This window comes from Bos mutus, chromosome 1, assembly GCF_027580195.1.
Source record: "Bos mutus isolate GX-2022 chromosome 1, NWIPB_WYAK_1.1, whole genome shotgun sequence".
NCBI classification, from domain to species: Eukaryota; Metazoa; Chordata; class Mammalia; order Artiodactyla; family Bovidae; genus Bos; species Bos mutus.
The window spans coordinates 7,714,679-7,739,416 of NC_091617.1; positions in this window are offsets into that span (position 1 = coordinate 7,714,679).

The following is a 24,738-nucleotide window of genomic DNA, read 5'->3' on the forward strand; positions in this document are numbered from 1 at the left end:
AATGCACAAATTAACCTCAAAAAAGAAGTATGCTAACCTTTCAACTGAAGTATTGGTTATAGAAGTAAACTCATAAAAGTGTGATTTATGATTCATTGAACTATAAGTTTTCAGTGAAACTCTAATTACATAACAGTGGGTCTCCTCACTCAGAAACTTCTTACTCAGATCAGAGATAATAAAATATCAATAGAGTGAGGATAGTTTAAGGGTCATTAGAGTGGAGATTTTGTAAGTAAGACTGCTGGTGTGGGACACTCACTATTCCTTCTCACAAAGGCAATGGTTGGAGGTGGGACAATTGAGAAATCACCCCATGCCTCGTTAAAAGAGTTTTAGCAGGTGTGCTAAGTAATCTTGATACGCATTCCCACAAGTGGGAGACACTGAGTGGACCCATGCCTGAAGACAACACATTCTTGGCACCGAGCAGGTTATTGCATCTGCAAAGTAACTGAACTTGCAGTCGAGAACAGGAGGTCAAAGTGCATGAATCCCAAAGACTATGTGTGACACATGCAGAAGGAACAGTTTCCTGGGGGTCATTCAGTATGGTGCTTCTCCAAAGAGACGTCTCCTATAACCAGAAGATTACAACAATAAGTGGTTCCTGGGGGTGAAGGCTAAAGGCCAAGCAGCACGAGGCTCTCATTGCTCCCTTCATGGGAACTATAGTCCATGAATACCACTAAATTACTAAGTTACCTTCAAAGAACCCAAAAGATCAAGAAACCACAGCTTTAAATACCTTTTAGGCAAAGAATGCATGAACCTTGCATGTAGTACTAGTACCAGTTATGGAGGAACTTTCTTAGCCCCCTTTTTCATCTTCCCTCCCCTTCAGAAGGATTAGAAATAACATCTAGTAATGGAAGTAGATTTGATTGACTAGGAGAGTGAGGTCTAGGAAGATTCCTCTTTTTTTTTTTTTTTTTCTGGTAGCTAGAAGTCCTTCTGAGGCTGGCCCTAATTGGCAGAGAAAAGGGAAGGCAAATTATACTGACTAAAGGTAAAAACGTCAATTAATATATGTCAATGGACACTTGAATTTACTGAAATAATGAGATTGTGTTGCAACTTAAAGTGACAAAGGATGCTGCCTTATCTAATAGCAATTAGAAACAATTGGGGTCCTCATAAAGCTTTCATCCAGCTGCAGAAGAAAAATGCTCCTCTCTGTAAAGGTTTAAAGGGACAGTGGAAGGAAAAAATAAATTAGTTCTTTATTATATCTAATGAGTCCTGCTTGATTAACACATAAATTATACATGTACATTCACTCTCCTTCACTATGATATGAGAAGTCAATGATTTTCTAAAACAAAACTCTGAAATGTTAAACAAGTAGAAAGAAAGAGAGATGACAACGGTAGATAGATGACAGATAGATAGATAAAGTATGTATATCCATATGCAGGTGTCTTCACTTATCCAAAGTGTGTTTTCTGAAGTTTCAGTTACTGCAGTCAACCAAATTCCAAAAATGTTAAATAAAAAATTCCAAAAATAAAACAATGCGTAAGTTTAAGTTGCATGCTGCTCTGAGTAGTATAATGAAATTTCTCACAGTCCTGCCCAGGATGTGAATCATCCCTTTGTCCAGGGCATCCCACCCATTAGTCACCCAGTAGCCGTCTTGGTGATCATAGGTACAGTCACAAGACTGTGGTCCTTGTGTCCAAGTACCAGTTATTTTACTTATTAATGGTCCCACAGTACATGAGTTGTGATGCTGGCCATTGAGATATGCCAAAGAAAACTGTGAGTCTTTCCTTTAAGTGAAAAGGTAAAAGTTCTTGACTTAAAAAAGAAAACAAATCATATGCTGAGATTGCTAAGATCTACGGTAGGAAGGAATCGTTTACTCAGGAAATTGTGAAGAAGGAAAATTTGTGCTATTTTTGCTTATGCAAAAGTTATGGTTGCAGTATTTAAGTGCTTAGTTAAGATAGAAAAAGCATTAAATTTTAAAATAAGATATTTTGAGAGAGACCACATTCACATAATTTTTATTACAATATATTGTTCTATATATTCCATTACAATATATTGTTCTTTATTGTTAGTATTGCTAATCTCTTACTGTGCCCAAATTATAAATTAAATTTTATCATACATACATGTATACACATATATATGGGTAAAATGGGCTTCCCTGATGGCTCAGGGCCTTCCCTGATGACTCAAGAATCTGTTTGACAATATAAGAGACATAGGTTCAACCCCTGGGTTGGAAAAATTCCCTGGAGAAGGAAATGGCAACCTATTCCAGTATTCTTGCCTGGGAAATCCCATGAAAAGAGGAGACTGGCCAACTACAGTTCATGGAGTCCCAAAAGCTTTGAACACAAGTTAGCCACTAAACAATAGATAAAAGTCATAATATACCAATATAGGATTTGGTGCTATGCATGTTTTCAGGAGGGCTTCCCTGGACTGCAAAGAATCTTTCTGCAATGCAGGATATCTGGTTCAATCTCTAGGTTGGGAAGATCCCCTGGAGAAGAGAACGGCTACCTACTCCAGTATTCTTGCCTGGAGAATCCCATGAACAGAGGAGAATGATGCATTACAGTCCATGCAGTTTCATGAGTCATATACTACTGAGTAAGTAATCATGTGGGTTTCAGAAATCCACTGGAAGTCTTAGAATGGAAGTCTTAGAATGTATTTCCTTAGATAATGGGATATATTTATTTATTTATATTTATTTCATTTATATTAATTTTTTATTTTATTAGAGTATAGTTGCTTTAAAATGTTGTGTTAGTTTCCATTGTACAGCAAAGTGAATCAGCTTTACATATATTTTTGTTTGTCTCCACTCTTTTTTAAATTTTCTTACCATTTAGGTCACCACAGACCACTGAGAAGAGTTCCCTGTGATATACAGTAGGTTTTCATTAGTTATCCATTTTATATTAAAAAGCAGAAAGAGAAGAGGGCAACAGGATGAGATGGTTAGATGGTGTCATCGATGCAATGGACATAAACTTGGGTAAACTCTGGGAGATAGTGAGGGACACGGAAACCTGGAGTGATGCATTCCATGGGGTCATGAAGAGTCGGACACAACTTGGCTTCTGAAAAACACCAACAATGTATATATGTCAATCCCAATCTCTCCCAACCCATCCCACATCCCACGTCCTCCCTTGGTTTCCATATATTTGTTCTCTGTGTCTGTGTCACATACTATACATGTATGTACTAAACAAGAGGAGGACCTAAACATTCAAGATAATATATAGCTGATGCTCAGAACCTGTTTGTGCTTCTGAATCAGAAGGGCTCTATTCCTTCCATGGATTTATATACATCCAATATTCCCTGGAATATTCCTTGGAAGAAAATTATGACCAAGCTAGAGAGGACATCACTTTGCCAACACAGGTCTGTCTAGTCTGCTGCTACTGCTGCTGCTAAGTCGCTTCAGTCTTGTCCGACTCTGTGCGACCCCAGGGACGGCAGCCCACCAGGCTCCCCCGTCTCTGGGATTCTCCAGGCAAGAATACTGGAGTGGGGTGCCATTTCCTCCTCCAATGCATGAAAGTGAAAAGTGAAAGTGAAGTCGCTCAGTCGTCTCCAACTCTTAGTGACCCCATGGACTGCAGCCTACCAGGCTCCTCCGTCCATGGGATTTTCCAAGCAAGAGTACTGGAGTAGGGTGCCATTGCCTTCTCCGCTGTTTAGTCTAGGCTATTGTTTTTCCAGCAGTGATGTATGGATGTGAGAGTTGGACTATAAAGAAAGCTGAGGGCAGAAGAATTGATGCTTTTGAACTATGGTGTTGGAGAAGACTCTTGAGAGTCCCTTGGACTGCAAGGAGATCCAACCAGTCCATCCTAAAGGAGATCAGTCCTGAATGTTCATTGGAAGGACTGATGTTGAAGCTGAAATCTCAATACTTTGGCCACCTGATGCAAAGAGCTGACTCATTTGAAAGACACTGATGCTGGGAAAGATTGAGGGCATGAGGGGAAGGGGATGACAGAGGATGAGATGGTTGGATGGCATCACTGACTCAATGGACAGGAGTTTGAGTAAACTCCAGGAGTCAGTGATAGACAGGGAAGCCTGGCTGCTGCAGTCCATGGGGTCACAAAGAGTCGGACAATGACTGAGCAACTGAACTGAACTGAATTTTCCCTGGTGTCTTAGTGATAAAGAATTCGCCTGCCAATATGGACATATATGGGTTCGATCCCTGGGTAGGGAAGATCCCCTAGAGAAGGAAATGCAACCCTCTCCAGTATTCTTACCTGGGAAGTGCTATGGACAGAGGAGCCTGGTGAGCTACTGTCCATGGGGTTGCAAAAGAGCTGGACATGACTTAGTGAGTAAACAACAATAGCAGTCTTTTGAATAACTACATTTCACTTTAGAATTTCACTCGTCCCACTTTGCTACATGAGGCATACCTTTGAAATAGATCAAAACCTTGAATCCATTAATATTCCATTGTTTATTCCCTAGTTTTCCACCCCTCAGTTTTACTCTTCTTGATTCTTGAACTTGGACCTAATCAATCATTTTACCTCCACTCTGTTCTGGGATCTAAATTCTGTCCAGCTTATCACAGAGCCACACCTGCCCCTTTAAGCTCGCAAACACTAATCAATCTCACATTTGTTTTCTATTCATTGACCCCCTAGAGGCTGAACACTGCTTGGGAATATTTCATCAGTTTGCTGATTGGCACTTTTTTCAGGTTATTATTCAACCCCAGCCACTCTCTCAGTCTTGGCAAGTTATTTTTGGAAATCCTTAATCATATTCTTTATCAAACCACTAAAAGTTCACTAACATCAAACGGCCTCCTCATTTTTAATCGATGTTTTACTTTTACTTCCCTGGTTAAAAAACAGTTACTAGGACACTGTCACAAAACTCTTATCGTCACTTATCCTTCCTTTTGTCATCCTTCTCTTTGTTACCTTTTAAGATTGACTACCTCCATGCAATTTCTCCATAAGTTACATCATATTCTACTGTTGTGTTTTATTTTCTCCTACTCTTACTGCCACTGCTTTATTTCCTCAAAAGGGTGCTTTTCAATTACGGGTTCAGTTCAGTTCAGTTCAGTCACTGAATCCTGTCCGATTCTTTGCGACCCTATGAACCACAGCACTCCAGGCCTCCCTGTCCATCACCAACTCCTGGAGTTTACCCAAACTCATGTCCATTGAGCCGGTGATGCCATCTAACCATCTCATCCTCGGTCATCCCCTTCTCCTCCTGCCCTCAATCCCTCCCAGCATCAGGGTCTTTTCCAATGAGTCAGCTTTTTGCATCAGGTGGCCAAAACATTGGAGTTTCAGCTTCAACATCAGTCCTTCCAATGAACACCCAGGACTGGTCTCCTTTAGGATGGACTGCTTGGATCTCCTTGCAGTCCAAGGGACTCTCAAGAGTCTTCTCCAACACCACAGTTCAAAAGCATCAATTCTTCGGTGCTCAGCCTTCTTCACAGTCCAACTCTCACATCCATACATGACCACAGGAAAAACCATAACCTTGACTAGACGGACTTTGTTGGCAAAGTAATGTCTCTGCTTTTGAATATGCTATCTAGGTTGGTCATAACCTTCCTTCCAAGGAGTAAGCATCTTTTAATTTCATGGCTGCAGGCACCATCTGCAGTGATTTTGGAGCCCAAAAAAAGAAAGTCTGACACTGTTTCCACTGTTTCCCCATCTATTTCCCATGAAGTGGTGGGACCGGATGCCATGATCTTCGTTTTCTGAATGTTGAGCTTTAAGCCAACTTTTTCACTCTCCACTTTCACTTTCATCAAGAGGCTTTTTAGTTCCTCTTCACTTTCTGCCATAAGGGTGGTGTCATCTGCATATCTGAGGTTATTGAGTGTTCAGTAGGTTGAAAAAAATTTACTGAATATATCCATGGGCACTAGTCCTACCCTCACTGTGTCCTTCCTTTTGATGTGTTTGACATGTGGTTTCAGAGTCATTTCCACGGAGCTCTGAAAGGTCACTATGGTTCACTTTGTGTCTGTGTGTTCATTTCTTCTGCAATTTTGTAGTATCATTCATCATGGTCCCTCCCTTGGATTTTATCGACTCTTGTGAAATACTTGAAGAGATGATGTGTTTTGACTTATTCTGTGTAACATCAGAATACAGAAGTAAAATCAGCATTTTAAAGAATAAATTACTCCTGTTTAAGCTATTCAAAAATGAAAATGATCAGTATGTGTGAGTTAGCAATCATCCTGTTATCAGAAGTAGATGAACAGAAGCTAAATACTAACCTATTAGTTGATTCAGTTCAGTTCGTTTAGTTGCTCAGTCGTGTCCGACTCTTGGTGACCCCATGAATTGCAGCACGCCAGGCCTCCCTGTCCATCACCAACTCCCGGAGTTCACTCAGACTCATGTCCATTGAGTCGGTGATGCCATCCAGCCATCTCATCTTCTGTCATCCCCTTCTCCTCCTACTCCTAATCCCTCCCAACATCAGGGTCTTTTCCAATGAGTCAACTCTTCACATGAGGTGGCCAAAGTACTGGAGTTTCAGCCTCAGCATCAGTCCTTCCAATGAACACCCAGGGCTCATCTCCTTTAGAATGGACTGGTTGGATCTCCTTGCAGTCCAAGGGACTCTCAAGAGTCTTCTCCCAAACCACAGTTCAAAAGCATCAATTCTTTGGCGCTCAGCTTTCTTCACAGTCCAACTCTCACATCCATACATGACCACTGGAAAAACCATAGCCTTGACTAGATGGACCTTTGTTGGCAAAGTAATGTCTCTGCTTTTCAGTATGCTATCTAGGTTGGTCATAACTTTTCTTCCAAGGAGTAAGTGTCTTTTAATTTCATAGCTGCAATCACTATTTGCAGTGATTTTTGAGCCCCCCAAAATAAAGTCTGACACTGTTTCCACTGTTTTCCCATCTATCTGCCATAAAGTGATGGGACCAGGTGCCATGATCTTCGTTTTCTGAATGTTGAACTTTAAGCCAACTTTTTCACTCTCTCACTTTCATCAACAGGTTTTTTTAGTTCCTCTTCACTTTCTGCCATAAGGGTGGTGTCAGTCTCCACCAAACGATTAGAAGTGAATCATGATATAATGTCAAAAGCAATGGACTCAAAGGGATGCAACATGGTTTAGGGTCCATTTGCTTGCTTGGCCAATTCACCTTGACCAAGTTATTTGATTTCTCTAAACTTTAGTTTCTCATCTGCTAGATCTTACAAAGTTTGATGTCAAGATTTGAATAAATGGATAGGAAGATATTTTGTAATATATGAAGCACTATATTTTTAAGTTGTTAAAACTTTAAGGGCTTATATGCACATTTGAATTCACTGTTGCAGTGATGACAGCTATATATTAGTAGTAATGGGTGAAAATAGATATTTTCTGCACATATGTGTGTGTGCATCTATTTTCTTTCTCATATTTCAATGAAAGCAATATGGAGCACAAAAAATTAGCTATTTCTATCAAAAAATAATACTAGCAATAAAAACAAAATGGCAGAAATTTCTTTTGAATTACTATGGCACATTTATAAATATCATATTTAAGCATGAAAAAGTATCTTGTGATACGTATGTTTTTTTTTTTTTATCTCAAGTTAATATGATCATTGCTATAAAGAAAATACTTTTGAATTTCAGTCTTTTCAGATATTTCTAATTTCCCACCTAACCTCTTAACTTTTAAGTCATTAAAATTGTCACTTAAGTTCTGTTTATTTAATTATAAATATATAATAAATATATTGAGAAGCCTGTATGCAGGTCAGGAAGCAACAGTTAGAACTGCACATGGAACAACAGACTCATTCCAAATAGGAAAAGGAGAACATCAAGGCTGTCTATTGTCACCCTGCTTATTTAACTTATATGTAGAGTACATCATGAGAAACGCTGGGCTGAAAGACGCACAAGCTGGAATCAAGATTGCCGGGAAAAATATCAATAACCTCAGATATGCAGATGACACCACCCTTATGGCAGAAAGTGAAGAGGAACTAAAAAGCCTCTTGATGAAAGTGAAAGTGGAGAGTGAAAAAGTTGGCTTAAAGCTCAACATTCAGAAAACGAAGATCTTGCCATCTGGTCCCATAACTTCATGGGAAATAGATGGGGAAACAGTGGAAACAGTGTCAGACTTTCTTTTTTGGGCTCCAAAATCACTGCAGATGGTGCCTGCAGCCATGAAATTAAAAGACACTTACTCCTTGGAAGAAAAGTTATGACCAACCTAGATAGCATACTGAAAAGCAGAGACATTACTTTGCCAACAAAGGTCCATCTATTCAAGGCTATGGTTTTTCCAGTGGTCATGTATAGATGTGACAGTTGGACTGTCAAGAAAGCTGAGCGCCAAAAAATTGATGCTTTTGAACTGTGGTGTTGGAGAAGACTCTTGAGAGTCCCTTGGACTGCAAGGAGATCCAAGCAGTCCATTCTGAAGGAGATCAGCCCTGGGATTTCTTTGGAAGGACTGATGCTGAGGCTGAAACTCCAGTACTTTGGCCACCTCATGTGAAGAGTTGACTCATTGGAAAAGACTCTGAAGCTGGGAGGGATTGGGGGCAGGAGGAGAAGGGGGACGACAGAGGATGAGATGGCTGGATGGCATCACTGACTCGATGGACATGAGTCTGAGTGAATTCCGGGAGTTAGTGATGGACAGGAAGGCCTGGCATGCTGCGATTCATGGGGTCACCGAGAGTCAGACATGACTGAGCGACTGAATTGAACTGAACTGATATAATATATTTTATTTCTCTAGAAAAATTAAACATTAGCAGACAGAACATAAATTAAGCAAAAACATAAACAAAAGTTTATTCTGACATTCTAAAGTTTATTTCAGACACTACTGTAAATTATAGAAAAAATATTTGAGAAATGTAGATGTTTCTCCTTTTTGCTGTTTCCTACTCTGCCTTCCTAGTCTGCTTTACCAAACTGCAGGATCATTTAGCACTGTTTTAGCATAGTCTGTTGAAAAAAACAAGAACACGGTTTCTATCTCAACTGTAAGTTTTCCAGGATTTGCTGTTGCCACATCCCTTCTTGTCTGAGTTAATCACAAGGGTGGGGATACAGGCCACTTCTGACTTCAACAATGATTCCTTCTGCCTTACACTCATGGGACACATCTTTATAGATAAAGTGATGATGTGCAGCACATTGAATGTGCCTCCTGACCAACCCTGGGAGAAGAAACGGCAGAGGAGGGATATGCTTGGAATTGCTGGTTCATTATAACCCTTTTCAAAAACTAAATCTGCACTGGATTTTCATAAACTGAAAAAAAAAAAAAAAACCCTCATGATTTAGCATTCATTTTTAAAACTAAGCAGAAACCAAAAGTGTTGTTGATTGTTGTTGTTTTTACAGTCCAAGAAATCCCTTGACATGCTGAATGCTCATAGTCTTTATGGAAAAGATTTTAGGTCTTTATTAGCTTTGAAAATGTTTTGTCATCATTTCTGTTGTTACTATTCATTTCAAATGCAGGTTATTATTAAAACAATTATCTGCTTGGCCTGTTGACATTCTGAGTGCATTATCCTCTCTTGTAACCTCAGCATACTGTCTTGAAAATGCCTTTTCTAAGTATCTGAAATTGTAAAAAGCAGGATGGATTTAGCCAGGCTTAGGCTATGGTTTTTCCTGTGGTCATGTATAGATGTGACAGTTGGACTGTGAAGAAGGCTGAGCGTCGAAGAATTGATGCTTTTGAACTGTGGTGTTGGAGAAGACTCTTGAGAGTCCCTTGGACTGCAAGGAGATCCAACCAGTCCATTCTGAAGGAGATCAGCCCTGGGATTTCTTTGGAGAAAATGATGCTAAAGCTGAAACTCCAGTACTTTGGCCACCTCATGCGAAGAGTTGACTCATTGGAAAAGACTCTGATGCTGGGAGGGATTGAGGGCAAGAGGAGAAGGAAACGACAGAGGATGAGATGGCTGGATGGCATCATCAACTCAATGGACATGAGTTTGGGTAAACTCTGGGAGATGGTGATGGACAGGGAGGCCTGGAGTGCTGTGATTCATGGGGTCACAAAGAGTCAGACACGACTTGAGCGACTGAACTGAAATAAGCTTGAGTAGACTTCCAAAATTGATTTGAGATGTGTCATGTTCTACCACATTGCTAAATCTGTCCTGTGTTGGTCTTACTTTTCTGTGTGTGATACTCTTCTGCATTGTCTTCCCTTTAGAAATTGTTCTGCTTGTAAAGAGTATTCATAAAACCATTTTAATTGCTTTTGGCATGCCATATTCATGTACAGCTGATTCTTCCAAATATATATTTGATTGCAGCATTTTTTGCTGTAGGTTACCATGAAAATTTCCTATGATTAAACAATGGGTGAATAAAAACAAAGTTGTGGGTTGTTTTGCATATAGGTTAGACAAAATAAACTTTTACCAATAAAATCGCTCAATTTTCGTTTAGTTTCTAGACTAAAAACATCTGAATGTTTAGGCTTCCTTTATAAACACAGCTCATATTTGTATCACTGAAGCAAACTAACTATGCTTTGATTAAAATTTTGATGAAATGGATCTGGAAAGTTCTCATCACAAGAAAACAAAATTTTGGGAAAAAGTTTTATATTCACAGTAACAGCTGTTTCAAAGCAGAAGTAGAAGGCCATATATTGAAACTCAAATGGATAAAAAAGGAAGTAGTAAGATAAAATGACTTAGATTAACAAAAATTAATAATGTCAAAAATTAAATCATTTATTTGGAACATGAAAGAAAACCATGTTGCCACTCTTCAGGATGAAGCCAAAAGTCTTTGTATCTTTATTTCATCCCATCTATATACCTCCACACTGTCATTCCAGTCTTGCTATTTTGATTATTTGGAGTAAACAAAGAAATCTGGGAGTATAACAACTTAGTTTTCACCAAGAATTGTCTATCTTTAGATTTTAGGCAATTTATTGTCTACCTGTAAATTTACAATTTCTATAGATAATTTAAGTGTAGATCAGTAAATTAGATTTAAGAGATAATTTGTCATGCTAAGAAAATTTAATTTGTGTTAAAATATGAAAAAATAATCTTATTTGAGAAGTAGATCAAATAATAGATCATTCCATCTATGTATGGAAAACAGACTTTAAATATTCTTTATATTTATCTTTAATTGAACACTATACTCACGAAATACAAAAATTAGAAGATGTATTTTCCCCAAAAAGTGCCAAAACAATTTCTTACCCGTAACTCACATCTTTTAATTGACTGTTAGAAAATTTCATTGAAAAATGATATTCAGTGAAGTCATACAACCTTACTCAAATAATGTTTCCAATGTTTGTATCTAAGTCTTAAGCTAGCTTTCTTATATTAATGAGCTAGCAGTTTTATGGCTGAAAATAACTCTTTATTTTTTATCATTTATGTAACATTTTTCAGATCTTGAATCATGAATCTCCTCCTTGGGGGATCCTCTGAACTTACAGTCTTCTCTGAAATTACTCTTCATTTATGCTAAATTTCCTTCATATGACTTATAAAAATCTGTGGAAATCTGTAATACAGAAGTTGCCTCTCTTTCTATATTTTATTCATATGTCTCACAGCTATACACTATGCTCCTGGAGGAAAGGGTCTATATCAGTCAAATTTCAACCAGCATACCAGAACAAGTAGGAGCTATATGTTAAAAGGTTTATGGCAAGTAATTAGATTACTTGATTCTGGAGTCTGCTGCTGCTGCTGCTGCTAAGTCTCTTCAGTCATGTCCGTCTCTGTGCGACCCCATAGATGGCAGCCCACCAGGCTACCCTGTCCCTGGGATTCTCCAGGCAAGAACACTGGAGTGGGTTGCCATTTCCTTCTCCAATGCATGAAAGTGAAAAGTGACAGTGAAATAATTCAGTCATGTCCCACTCTTAGCGACCCCATGGACTGTAGCCTACCAGGCTCCTCCGTCCATGGGATTTTCCAGGCAAGAACACTGGAGTGGGGTGCCATTGCCTTCTCCAATGCATGAAAGTGAAAATTGAACAAGTCCAAAGACTTCCCTGGTGGATCAGTGGTAAAGAACCTGCCTGCCAACACAGGGGATGCAGGTTCAATCCCTGAGTCAGGAAGATCCCCTGGAGAAGGAAATGGCAACCCATTCTAGTATTCTTGCTTGGGGAATTCCATGAACAGAGGAGCCTGCTGGGCTACAGTCCATGGGGTTACAAATGAGTCAGACAGGACTTAACAACTAAGCCACCAGGCAAATCCAAAGTCCATAGACAGGAAAGGTAAGCCAGAACTCTAGGATAAGAAGCTGGTATTTCAGTCACAAGCAGAATTTCTTCTTCAGTTTCTTTCTAATTGATGCCTTTCAACTGACTGAATCGGGTCTACCCAGATCATAGACATTAGTCATATTTGCAAAATATCTTCACAGCAACAGCTAGATTAGTGTTTAATTAAATAGTTGGGTACTATAGCTTAACCGTTGACAAAAAAATGGGCCAACACAGGGTCTACTTCTTTTTTCCTAATTTCATAATAAAATTTTTTAAACCATCAGAAAAGTGGAAAGAAATTTATAAGAAACACCCACATACTCCCTATCTAGATTTAAAATGTGTTAACATTTTAGCAAATCTGCTGTTATATGTCTGTATGTGTGTGCACATTTTTGAAATTATTTGAAAATACATTGCAAACATCACCATGCTACAGATCTAAGAACGTCAGCCTGTATCTCCTAAGAATGATATTCTTCTTCTGTACATAACCACAATTACATTATCCCCCTCTCTGAAATGAATTAACAATAATCTTGTAAATTATCTAATAATTAATTCACATTCAGTATTTCTCAATTGTTTCATAACAGGGGAGGAAAGAAGGAAGAAATGAAGGAAAAGAGAAATGAATCATGCAAAAAAGCAATAAACAAAGAGGAGATATTGAGGGTTTTTTTGTCTAAGAGTTAAGATCAGCTTAAGGGATGCATGTTTAATATATCCCTTATGTTACACTCTCTGGGAATCTGTGTTTAGTATTAGGTAAGCTCAACCTGGAATGGATCCATGAGGAATGATGTTGCCTCCAACTTCTACACACCCCTCTGAAATTTTCATAGGCTACAAAGTAGTACATATATTAATTTAGGTTTAATATATGTACTACTTTGTACATATACATATATACATGTGTATATATATATATATATATACTTTAATATTTCATGCATTTAGAGCCCTAAGTTAATTTACATGTGTGTGTGCTAAGTCACTTGAGCCATGTCTTGCTCTTTGTGACCCTATGGACTGTAGCCCTTCAGGTTCCTCTGTCCATGGGATTCTCCAGGCTATATTACTGGAGTGGGTTGCCAAGCCTTCCTCCAGGGGATCTTCCAGACCCAGGGATCAATCCCATGGATCTTATGTCTCCTGCACTGGCAGGCTGGTTCTTTACTACTAGCTTCACCTACCACTAGCATCACCTGGGAAGCCCATTTAAATTCATTTAAGTGGAATTCTTTTGCTAGATATCAGTTGTTGAGGTCCTAACATGTACCATTGTATGGTAATGATCATAGATTATATCTTAATAGGTTTAATTTTTCTCTGTACCAATCATTTTATATTTATTTTTACATCATCTGTCTCAAGAGCAGCATTATTTGAGTAAATAGGATCTTTCAAGTGACTTGTATTATTAAAGCAGAGTCTTTGCTCATTGTTTTCAAGTATGCTTACCTTTAATTTTATGGACATTTAAGACAAAAAAATTATTTGTCATAGTATTGTTTCTTTATCAATTTGAAATGATGTGAATATTTAGATTATTTAGAATATTTACAATATTATTAGAATATTTAATCAGTATTGCAATATTTAGATTAGTACTATTTTAATTGATAATATGAATATGTTTTATGTAGTGCTAATGCTCCCATGCTCAGTCATGTCTGACTTTTTGTGACCCTATAGACTGCAGCCCACCAGGCTTCTCTATCTGTTGGATTTTCCAGGAAAGAGTACTGGAGTGGATTGCCATTTCCCCCTCTAGGCAATCTTCCCAACCCAGTGATCAAAGCTATGCCACTTTTCCTGCATTGCAGGCATATTCTTTACCACTGAACCACTGGGGAAGCCATGCTCCATGTAATATTGGAAGTAATTTGTATGTAATTCATAATTATATTTATACTTTATTCAAAAAGGAAAACTCAATTGCTATCAAGCTGCTTAATAGAACTCAAAATGAGTGTATTACATAGTCTTCATGATGAAGGAAGCTAGGCAAAGTAAGGATAAAGATAGAACCATGGACTAGAAAAGATGGAAAATCTAACACATAAACAGCACATTTCCGTCTCCACTGGGCAATTTCAGCCCCCTTCTTCATTTAAACTTGCTTCTTGTAAATCCCCACCCTCTTTTCTGCCACGAGTTAGGAATTACTTAGTTTAACAATCCTCCATCTGTATGTACAGGCATTATGAAGAGGAATTCCTTAGTCATTCCATTAAAGATAACAACTTTGTGCATGACAAAATTCATTTTTCCCTTTATCCATTTAATTCCACAAGATGTTTATCCACTTACCCATTATTTAAATCTAGTTTCAAACAGGATTTGAGGAAGGATTACTTTAAAGAATGCTTTTTGAGACATTTTAAAATGGTAATTGATGACAGGAGTATTTGCCTAGTGAGGCTGGCTCTTTGACTTTGGAGAACACTCTGTTCCCAGGAGGTAGTCTCACTATATAGCAAGTGCTTAAGAAAACAGAAGGAAAAAGTAAACTTTCTGAAAATTGCTAACCTTGTGCAATTTCAAGTCAACCTCAAAATTTTGTGGCAAGATTCTAAGACTTACAAATGAACTGGATTTATTCTCATCCTTCACAATTTGAGGAATTTGAGTTTGTTAGAGGTTCAGTTCCAGGCAAAAGAAGCCTCGCCCTAAGCTCTGGCTTGGCCTTCTCACAATAAATTGAGGTCCTGAACCATCGCCATTAATGCATCACTACAGTGTAGAGGCTTTTCCAAGGGTTATAAATTCAAAGTCATGGTATTCCCACCTCCTAAACTGCCCTGCGTCACAACCTATGTGGGACTGGATTTATTAAGTCCTTGTTCTGTCACAACATGAGGAAAGAGAGCTTAAGAACTGGATATTTGGGTAAGAAAGGATGAAGAAAGACTTTTTGGATAGAAAAGATCAATAAAGTAGTTATTTCCAAGTGAAATTCATCATTAAACACTTTAATAATTAGTTTTTTCCTTCATAGACTTAGTGGACTTTAATATGCATTCCAAAATTTCTGAATTAAGATCCTGTGCTAATATCAAAGAAATTGCATTGACTTTGATAATTTTGATGTATACTTCCTCATTCTTTTTCCATCTTACATATTCTTATATCTCCAAAGGGTACTGTAACTAAATCCTTTCAATCAAATACAATCAATACAAATATGTTCCACATCTAGTTTGAAATATTTCTTAGTTTGGAAATAAGCCCCATAAAGATTTTGTATCTCCACAAAAGGACTATATTTCCCCTTATGAAATTTTCTATCTATCTAATCCATTGATTGATTGTTTATGTACCCAAACAAGAATAATTTCAGACACTTGCAGCATGTTAACTCCTGAAACTTTGGTTAACAGTTCTGTTCTCTTTCCTTTTTGTTTATTTGAAAAGTCTGTGCCTCATGCACGTGTTGTTGTTTTCATTGATGTTCTGTTTATGAGAGAGAGATTTTGGTTTGGTTTTGAGAGTAAAGTTTTTTAATCCTGAAGAGAAAAAGATATGTTAGTTACTACACACACTGGAGCAATTTGAAATAACATATATTTATAAAGCTTCCATTCTGGTAATCATAATTGGTTTTATGATTTATAACTTTACCTGGGAGTTATTCCATTTTAACTAAAAATTATTATTATTATATTTTTTTACTGAACCACTGGAAAAAGAATATGTTAGCATGTTTTCACACCATAACTAGGATTTTGTTTCTGTTGGGAAATGTGTCTGTTGGGAATACATCACTAAACAAACAAACAAAATAAATGAGAATTTGGTGCCAAGCACCATGTTATGATAAATTCCACTAGTTTTTCCATTCATGGTCAAGGATAAAATACTTTGCCATGAAAAAAATAAAATAAATGTGAAACTAAGAGATAAGAATGGGCATCTAATAAAAAATTTCAAATATTATTAATTTGGGTTCTATATTTGTACTATTGTTCAGTCACCAAGTCATGTCTGACTCTTTGAGACTCTATGGACTGCAGCATGCCCGGATTCCCTGTCCTTCACTCTCTTCCTGAGTTTGCTCAAACTCATGTCCATTGAGTCAGTAATGCTATCCAACCATCTCATTCTCTACCGCTCCCTTCTCCTCCTGCTTTCAATCTTTACCAACATCAGGGTCTTTTCCAATGAGTGGGGTCTTCACATCAGGTGACCAAAACATTGGAGCTTCAGCTTCAGCACCAGTCCTTCCAATGAATATTCAGGGTTAATTTTCTTTAGTATTGATGGGTTTGATCTTGCTGTCCAAGGCACTCTAAAGAGTCTTCTCCAGCACTATTCACTACATATATATATATATATATATATTCACTATATATACATATATATAGTGAAATAAGTATATATTATAAATCACTAGGGTTATATAGTGATTTATAATAATAAATAAAAATAAATAGTTTCTCAAAGTATTTCTGTTAAAACTCTAATTGTTGATGTGCTCAATTGTCCTGGTCTTTCTTCTCTATCTAAACTCTCTGGATCTCATCTAGTCTCCTGGCTTTATATGCATTCTATCAATCAGTTCAGTTCAGTTGCTCAGACTCACTTTAATAATAGCAACATGCTTCTTTTCTCTGAAATTTAGAACAGTATATCACCTCCCTATGGGACAATCTAACTTAATCTTAACAAGCAGATCAACTCCACCATATCAATTCCTTATCTAATACCCCTGCTGTGATACTTGGTATCATCATCTGCCCAGTTATTTATCCAAACTTTGAGGAATCCGTTCTTCATTCTCACTTTTAATCGATAAGCAAATCTTCAGATACTTTTACTAAATTTATCTGCTCTCCCTTTACTACTCTACTGTCTTCGCAAGACTCCAGTCCTCCATATTGCTTACTTGGATGACCACCATGAACCACTAGACTTCCTGCTTTAAAATTCACTTCTTTTAACTTCACTTGTATTGTGTACTTGGATGACCACCATCCACTAGTAGACTTCTTGCTTTAAAATTCATCTGTTTCTGAAGCAAACGTCATGACCTTCTGAAAGTTCAAATTGCTATGCCTAAAACTGCTAAAACCACCCGACTGTTTTCCATTTCACTTATAGCAAAATCCACACCTTTCACAATGACCAGTCACAGGATCCGGTCTCTGCTTCACTCTCTGGTTACCCAGGGTACCAGTTAGACTTTGCTCTCTGTAGGAAGCCTCACTGGCTTTCTTTCTAGGTTTTCAAGCACTCTGAGTTGGCTTCCACCAGCACAAATAATAAAACTATTCTGTGAGCAGAAAACAGCTCTGTTGTACTGATTTCTAAAATGAAATCTGGGCAATTAAAGTGTCAATTTTTTTCAGATGTCTCCCATTCTAGTAGAGATTGAATAATTTTAGCACACTCTAGATTGATTCTTCATATTGATCTTCGTAAGTAAGAATTCCAAGAATGTTAACCAGCTGCTATTAGTACAGATAAATCTAGAGTCTGTAAAGCTAAAAGATGTCAGCCCCCAAAAAAACATGAGCTGCCATTACCAAGAGTGTGAATATTGAAATGTATTAGATAAATCGAAGAATAAGATACAGAGAATAAAAATAGTCACTAATCACAATACTCAACCTTGTGGCTATAAATGATCTCAGAGATATTTTAGCTAATGACATCTGCATTCAAGGAAGAAATATTAATTTATAAGCCCTTGACACATTATTTTGTAAGCACATTAAGTATCTTTTTGTTTGGATTATCTTATCTAACATACTTAGAAGTGAAGTGCCAAAAGTCTTTCTTTCTATAGTCTTCATATTAGTTTCCAAAATTATACCAAGATTACTCTGAATATTTAACTTCCTGCAATTCATTTTTTTCTCTGCTGCACAAATCACTTTAATGTAAAACTAATAACAAAAGAAAGTTGGCGCCACAGTGCAGCTGAGCTGAGCCCTTAACATGTGACAAGTATAAATCAGCAGGGACAGTAAGCAGAGCAACATTATAAACACATATCACATGCTGACCTTGCATCTTCCTGATTCTATTTCTGCTACTTCCAGCTCCTATTTGAAAGAACTGAAAATACCACAGTTGTGCCAGTGTTAATTTCAGTGGTCAGCAATCAAATGGAATTAACAAAAAATACAAAGTGATTTTTAAATAAACACCAGAAAAAATGTTCAACATCACTCATTATTAGAGAAATGCAAATCAAAGCTACAATGAGTTATCACCTTACACTGGTCAGAATGGACATCATCAAAAAATCTACAAATAGTAAATTCTGAAGAGGATGTGAAGAGAAGGAAATCCTCTTGCATGCTTGGTGGGAATGTAAATTGATAGAGCCACTATGAGAATAGTATGGAGATTCCTTTAAAAACTAAGAATAAAACTTCCATATGACCCAGCAATCCTACTAGTGGACATACACCCTGAGAAAACAATAATCCAAAAAAACACATGCACCCCAATATTCATTAAGCACTATCTATAAAAGGCAATGCCCCAGAGGGAGGGTAGGGGAGGGATGAGGGAGGTGGGTTCAGGATGGGGAACACGGGTATACCTGTGGCGGATTCATTTCGATATTTGGCAAAACTAATACAATATTGTAAAGTTTAAAAATAAAATAAAATTTAAAAAAAAAGGCAATGCCAAAGAATGTTCAAACTACCACACAATTTCACTCATCTCACACGCTAGTAAAGTAATGCTCAAAATTCTCCAAGCCAGGCTTCAGCAATATGTGAACCGTGAACTTCCTGATGTTCAAGCTGGTTTTAGAAAAGGCAGAGGAACCAGAGATCAAATTGCCAACATCCACTGGATCCTGGAAAAAGCAAAAGAGTTCCAGAAAAGCATCTATTTCTGCTTTATTGACTATGCCAAAGCCTTTGACTGTGTGGATCACAAAAAAACTGTGGAAAATTCTGAAAGAGATGGGAATACCAGACCACCTGATCTGCCTCTTGAGAAATTTGTATGCAGGTCAGAAAGCAACAGTTAGAACTGGACATGGAATAGACTGGTTCCAAATAGGAAAAGGAGTTCGTCAAGGCTGTATATTGTCACCCTGTTTATTTAACTTATATGCAGAGTACATCATGAGACATGCTGGACTGGAAGAAGCACAAGCTGGAATCAAGATTGCTGGGAGAAATATCAATAACCTCAGATATGCAGATGACACCACCCTTATGGCAGAAAGTGAAGAGGAACTAAAAAGCCTCTTGATGAAAGTAAAGTGGAGAGTGAAAAAGTTGGCTTAAAGCTCAACATTCAGAAAACGAAGATCATGGCATCCGGTCCCATCACTTCATGGGAAATAGATGGGGAAACAGTGGAAACAGTGTCAGACTTTCTTTTTTTGGGCTCCAAAATCACTGCAGATGGTGCCTGCAGCCATGAAATTAAAAGACACTTACTCCTTGGAAGAAAAGTTATGACCAACCTAGATAGCATACTGAAAAGCAGAGACATTACTTTGCCAACAAAGGTCCATCTATTCAAGGCTATGGTTTTTCCAGTGGTCATGTATAGATGTGACAGTTGGACTTTCAAGAAAGCTGAGCGCCAAAAAATTGATGCTTTTGAACTGTGGTGTTGGAGAAGACTCTTGAGAGTCCCTTGGACTGCAAGGAGATCCAAGCAGTCCATTCTGAAGGAGATCAGCCCTGGGATTTCTTTGGAAGGAATGATGCTAAAGCTGAAACTCCAGTACTTTGGCCACCTCATGCAAAGAGTTGACTCATTGGAAAAGACTCTGATGCTGGGAGGGATTGGGGGCAAGAGGAGAAGGGGACGACAGAGGATGAGGTGGTTGGATGGCATCACTGACTCGATGGACGTGAGTCTGAGTGAACTCCAGGAGTTGGTGATGGACAGGGAGGCCTGGTGGGCTGCAATTCATGGGGTCACAAAGAGTCGGACATGACTGAGCGTCTGATCTGATCTGATCTGATCTGATAATAGCTAGGACATGGAAGCAACCTAGATATCCATTGATGGATGGATGAATAAAGAAGTTGTGGTTCATATATACAATGGAATATGACAGCTATAAAAACTAGATTTGAGTCAGTTTTAGTGAGATGGTTGAAACTAGAGACTGTTATACAGAGTGAAGTAAGTTAGAAAGATAAAAATAAATATCATATATTAATGCATATATATGGAATCTGGGCTTCACCAGTGGCTCAGATGGTAAAGAATCCACCTGCAATGTAGGAGAGCCCATTTTAATCCCTGGATCAGGAAGATCCTATGGAGACAGGAATGGTTACCCACTCCAGTATTTTCACCTGGAGAATTCCATGGATAGAGGAGCCTGGTAGGATACAATCCATGGGGTCGCAAAGAGTCAGACACAACTGAGAGACTAACACACACACCTATGGAATCTAGAAAAATGACATTGATGAACCTATTTGCAGGACAGGAATAGAGACACAGACATAGAGAACAGATTTATGGACACAGTGAGGGAAGGAGGGGGGTGATGAATTAATAGAGTAGCATTGAAACATATACATAACAAAACATACAAATTTTATATTATTTATATAAAATAGATAGCTAGTGGAAAGATAACACAGGGGACCAGACCCAGTGCTCTGTGATAACCTAGAGGGGTGGGATGGGGAGTGGGGGATGAGAGGGAGGTTCATGAGGGAGGGGACAAATGTATACTTACGGCTGATTTATGTTGCTGTATGGCAGAAACCAGTACAATAGTATAAAACAATTATTCTCCACAAACTAATTAATATATATTGCGTTTACTAATTAATAGTTTCTAAGCAATGTCCAAATAATCTAAAGTGTATTCAAACAGCTGGAATTCATCAAATTCCTATCTACTTTAAGGAAAGAGGCATGAACGATTTGCATTTGCCAAACAACTACTTTTAAGCTACAAAAGGGTATCTCAAGGCCCTAAGAGATGAGGGAAGCCAGAGCCTTCATGCAAAGATAAGCTCTAAACCAAGAACAGTAAACAGCAGTATTGGAGGTGCTTATAAGCATAGTAAGAATTTTAAACTTGGGGGAAAAGAGAACTGGAGGAAAAGGGAAGGAACACGGAAACAAGGAGGCAAGATTCATGCGTGTCTTTTCTGTGGATCAGCTTCTGCTTAAAATTCTCCTTTAGAGTCCAGCTATGTCTGCTAAATATCAGCTCTTGGTTTCATTGAGGAGCAAGAGGCAAAACAAACAACCGTATTATTGGAACCCATGGTGTGGCTCACAGATTTCCCCTTTTAAAACTGAAATACCTCATCTGCTTATAGCTTAGAGCTTTGTCTACAGTCAGTTCAAAGTTGAGGCTTTCTTCAGGAACTGCCTACAGCTAAGTAGAGCCTCTTTGCTTTCACTCAGTCTGAAGATTGTTGTTCATTGTTCAGTTGCTAAGTCATGTCAGACTCTTTATGACCCCTATGGACTGTAGCACACCAGGCCTCCCTGTCCTTCACTATCTCCCAGAGTTTGCTCAAACTCATTTTCATCGTGCCAACAATGACATGCAACCATCTCATCCTGTCGTCCCCTTCTCGACCTGCCTCAATCTTTGCCAGCATCAAGTCTTTTCCAATGAGTCAGGTCTCCACATTAGGTGGCACATATTCACTCACAAGTCAGTGCAGAGTACAAAGGCTTGATCCCTTTGCTTCTATTAAGTATATCTCTGAAAGGTCATGGCAGGGCTTAGAATTCCCCATGGATTTAGCCAAGATTTTGTTGCAGCTGCAATCACAGTTTGGCTCTGCTTAATCCTGCTACCTGTGCTTCCTTTAAGGTGTTGTTTCTGAATGTATTCCACATAAGCCAAATGCAGACACAACTCCCTCTTATATGTGGTTCCTAGAACATGATAAAGAAAACTTTCAGTGCTAAGAGCAGACTTAGAAAAGAATCTACATGGGAATCATATAGCTGTGTCATTGGCTAGATGACTAGTAGTTGGGGCATAGAGAACCTCTAGTAGGCAATCAGTTCAGTTCAGTTCAGTTCAGTCACTCAGTCGTGTCCAACTCTTTGCGACCCCATGAATTGCAGCACGCCAGGCCTCCCTGTCTATCACCATCTCCCGGAGTTCACTCAAACTAGTAGGCAACAGTAGTGTAATATTAAACTTTTCTTGATGGAAGAAAATGCAACACAGTTTGGTACATTCTGGTTCATGCAGCACATCATGCATTTGAGAGTTCATTGGAAATAGTCATTATAGGGATCATAGAATTGGCTGGCTTTTGCTGGGGGTCTCAGTTTTAGAAAATGCTAATGAAAGGCTGAGGGTAATTGATCATTGATTTCAGGCCACATGTGAAAGTCAGAGGTCATCTCTTATAGCCAGAAGACAGAAAAAAAGTTGAATATCCAGTCTGGAACCTGATTATAAAAATATAAGCAGAGCTCTAATAATGCAGGTTGAAATTTTTAAAATTAGCAAGTCTGTGAAAGCATGTCCAAGTTCTTATTCAAGAGTGAAATCCTGCAACTTGATATCCTCATATCAGGTTGGGGATATGTGGACAATGCCTTAAAAATCTTGAATCACAGATTATTCTGAACACTGCTGCTGCTGCTGCTGCTAAGTCGCTTCAGTCGTGTCTGACTCTGTGCAACCCCACAGATGGCAGCCCACCAGGCTCCCCTGTCCCTGGGATTCTCCAGGCAAGAACACTGGAGTGGGTTGCCATTTCCTTCTCCAATGCATGAAAGTGAAAAGTGAAAGTGAAGTCACTCAGTCATTTCTGACTCTTAGTAACCCCATGGACTGCAGCCCACCAGGCTCCTCCATCCATGGGAGTTTCCAGGCAAGAGTACTGGAGTGGGTTGCCATTTCCTTCTCCGATTCTGAACACTGGACCTGCATAAATGCCACACTCTTTCTAATTAATGTTTAGCCAACCCCCTTGCAATGGGAACACAGAATAGTCCTTTGCACACATATTGTCTGTCTTCTTTCAGACCACAGCAGTAAAATTGAGTAACTGAGAAAGAAACTCCATGACCCTTAAAACTGAAAATGTTAACTATAAGTCCTTTTAAGAACAAGTCTCCCAATCCCTGATCTAGAGGACTTTGACACTCCAATTCTGTAACACCCTCCTATACAATGAAGAACAATGAAGTCCAGAGCCAGGAGCCATCTCCCGGCATATTGCATATTGAGAGCAGCACTTTCACAGCATCATCTTTCAGTATCTGGAATAGCTCAACTGGAATTTTATCACTGCCAGGAGCCAGTGTGAGGAACTCCGCCCGTGGCAAAGGTCATGAGGAAGGAGGCTCGGCATACGCAAAGGCGGGATCGAGCCTCAGGAATCCCCCTGGAAGTTCTCGAGCGTCTACCCCAAAACCAGAGTCTGCCTACTTTCTGCTTTGTGCTCTCACCTACACCTCTGACTTTGCAGGGGCCTGTCCCCCACTACCTCTCTCTGAAAAAAGAGTTAACTTACAGCTCCAGTTAATAAAGTTCCTGGGTGTGATGGTGTTTCAACCTACAAACTCCTTTGGAGGTCCTCTAGCCTGCCTGAATAGGTTTTTCCGGCCATATGTGATTGCTCAGAGCCTCCCAACTGTGAGAGGCATGAGATGTTCTAAACTGTCTAAATACAGATTCCTTTGAGCAGTTAAAAGATTGATTAGAAATTGTATTGGTGAAGGGTTTTTCACTTGTTGGGCCAATGTTTGCTGCTAAGTTTCCATATCCCTTACCTGCTGTGTCCCTGGCAGTGTATTGATTAATATAATCGGTGTAAGTAGTGGCTATAACCTTGGACCCTTGAGTTAATTCTTTTTCTTGTTATAGCCCACCACACCTTTGCCCTACAGGAATGCAACTTTAATGCTTTTGGAGGGTGGCGCCTGACTGATCACCTTTAGAGAAAAATAAGTTTTCTGAAGAAAGGGTCTTAAAACGTTAACAGGCCTCTGGGCCAGAAGATGATGCAAATCACTTAAACTTTTGCATATGATAAGCTTGCAGGAAGACAGCCTGGCTTACTGCATGACTCTACCCCTTCCCCCATTATCCTCTATGCATAACTTAAGGTATAAAAACTACTTTGGAAAATAAAGTGCGGGCCTTGTTCACCGAAACTTGGTCTCCCCATGTCGTTCTTTCTCTCACCTTCTGGCTGAATTATTCAGCGTCTTTTCTCCACTGAATTTCCTCACTGAGCTATCCTTATTTAACCACTCTTTATATCCTTAATTAACATTTAATTAAGCAATTGTTTCCTGATCCTCGCCGATGCTGTCTCCCCTTCGAATTCCCTGGATCCACCGGGGCTGGACTCCGGCAGTCCAGGCCCAGGAGTGGCTCATCCAGTGGTAATTTCTGTGGTCTCAAGATGTGTAATTGAAATTATTACTTTGATATTTGGGAGAATCCTACAATGCTACTTCTCCTGTAGGATAAGAGCTATCAAAGTAAGGGGACTCAAGTGGAAAACTTTGAGGTTGCTATACTACCCCACTCTG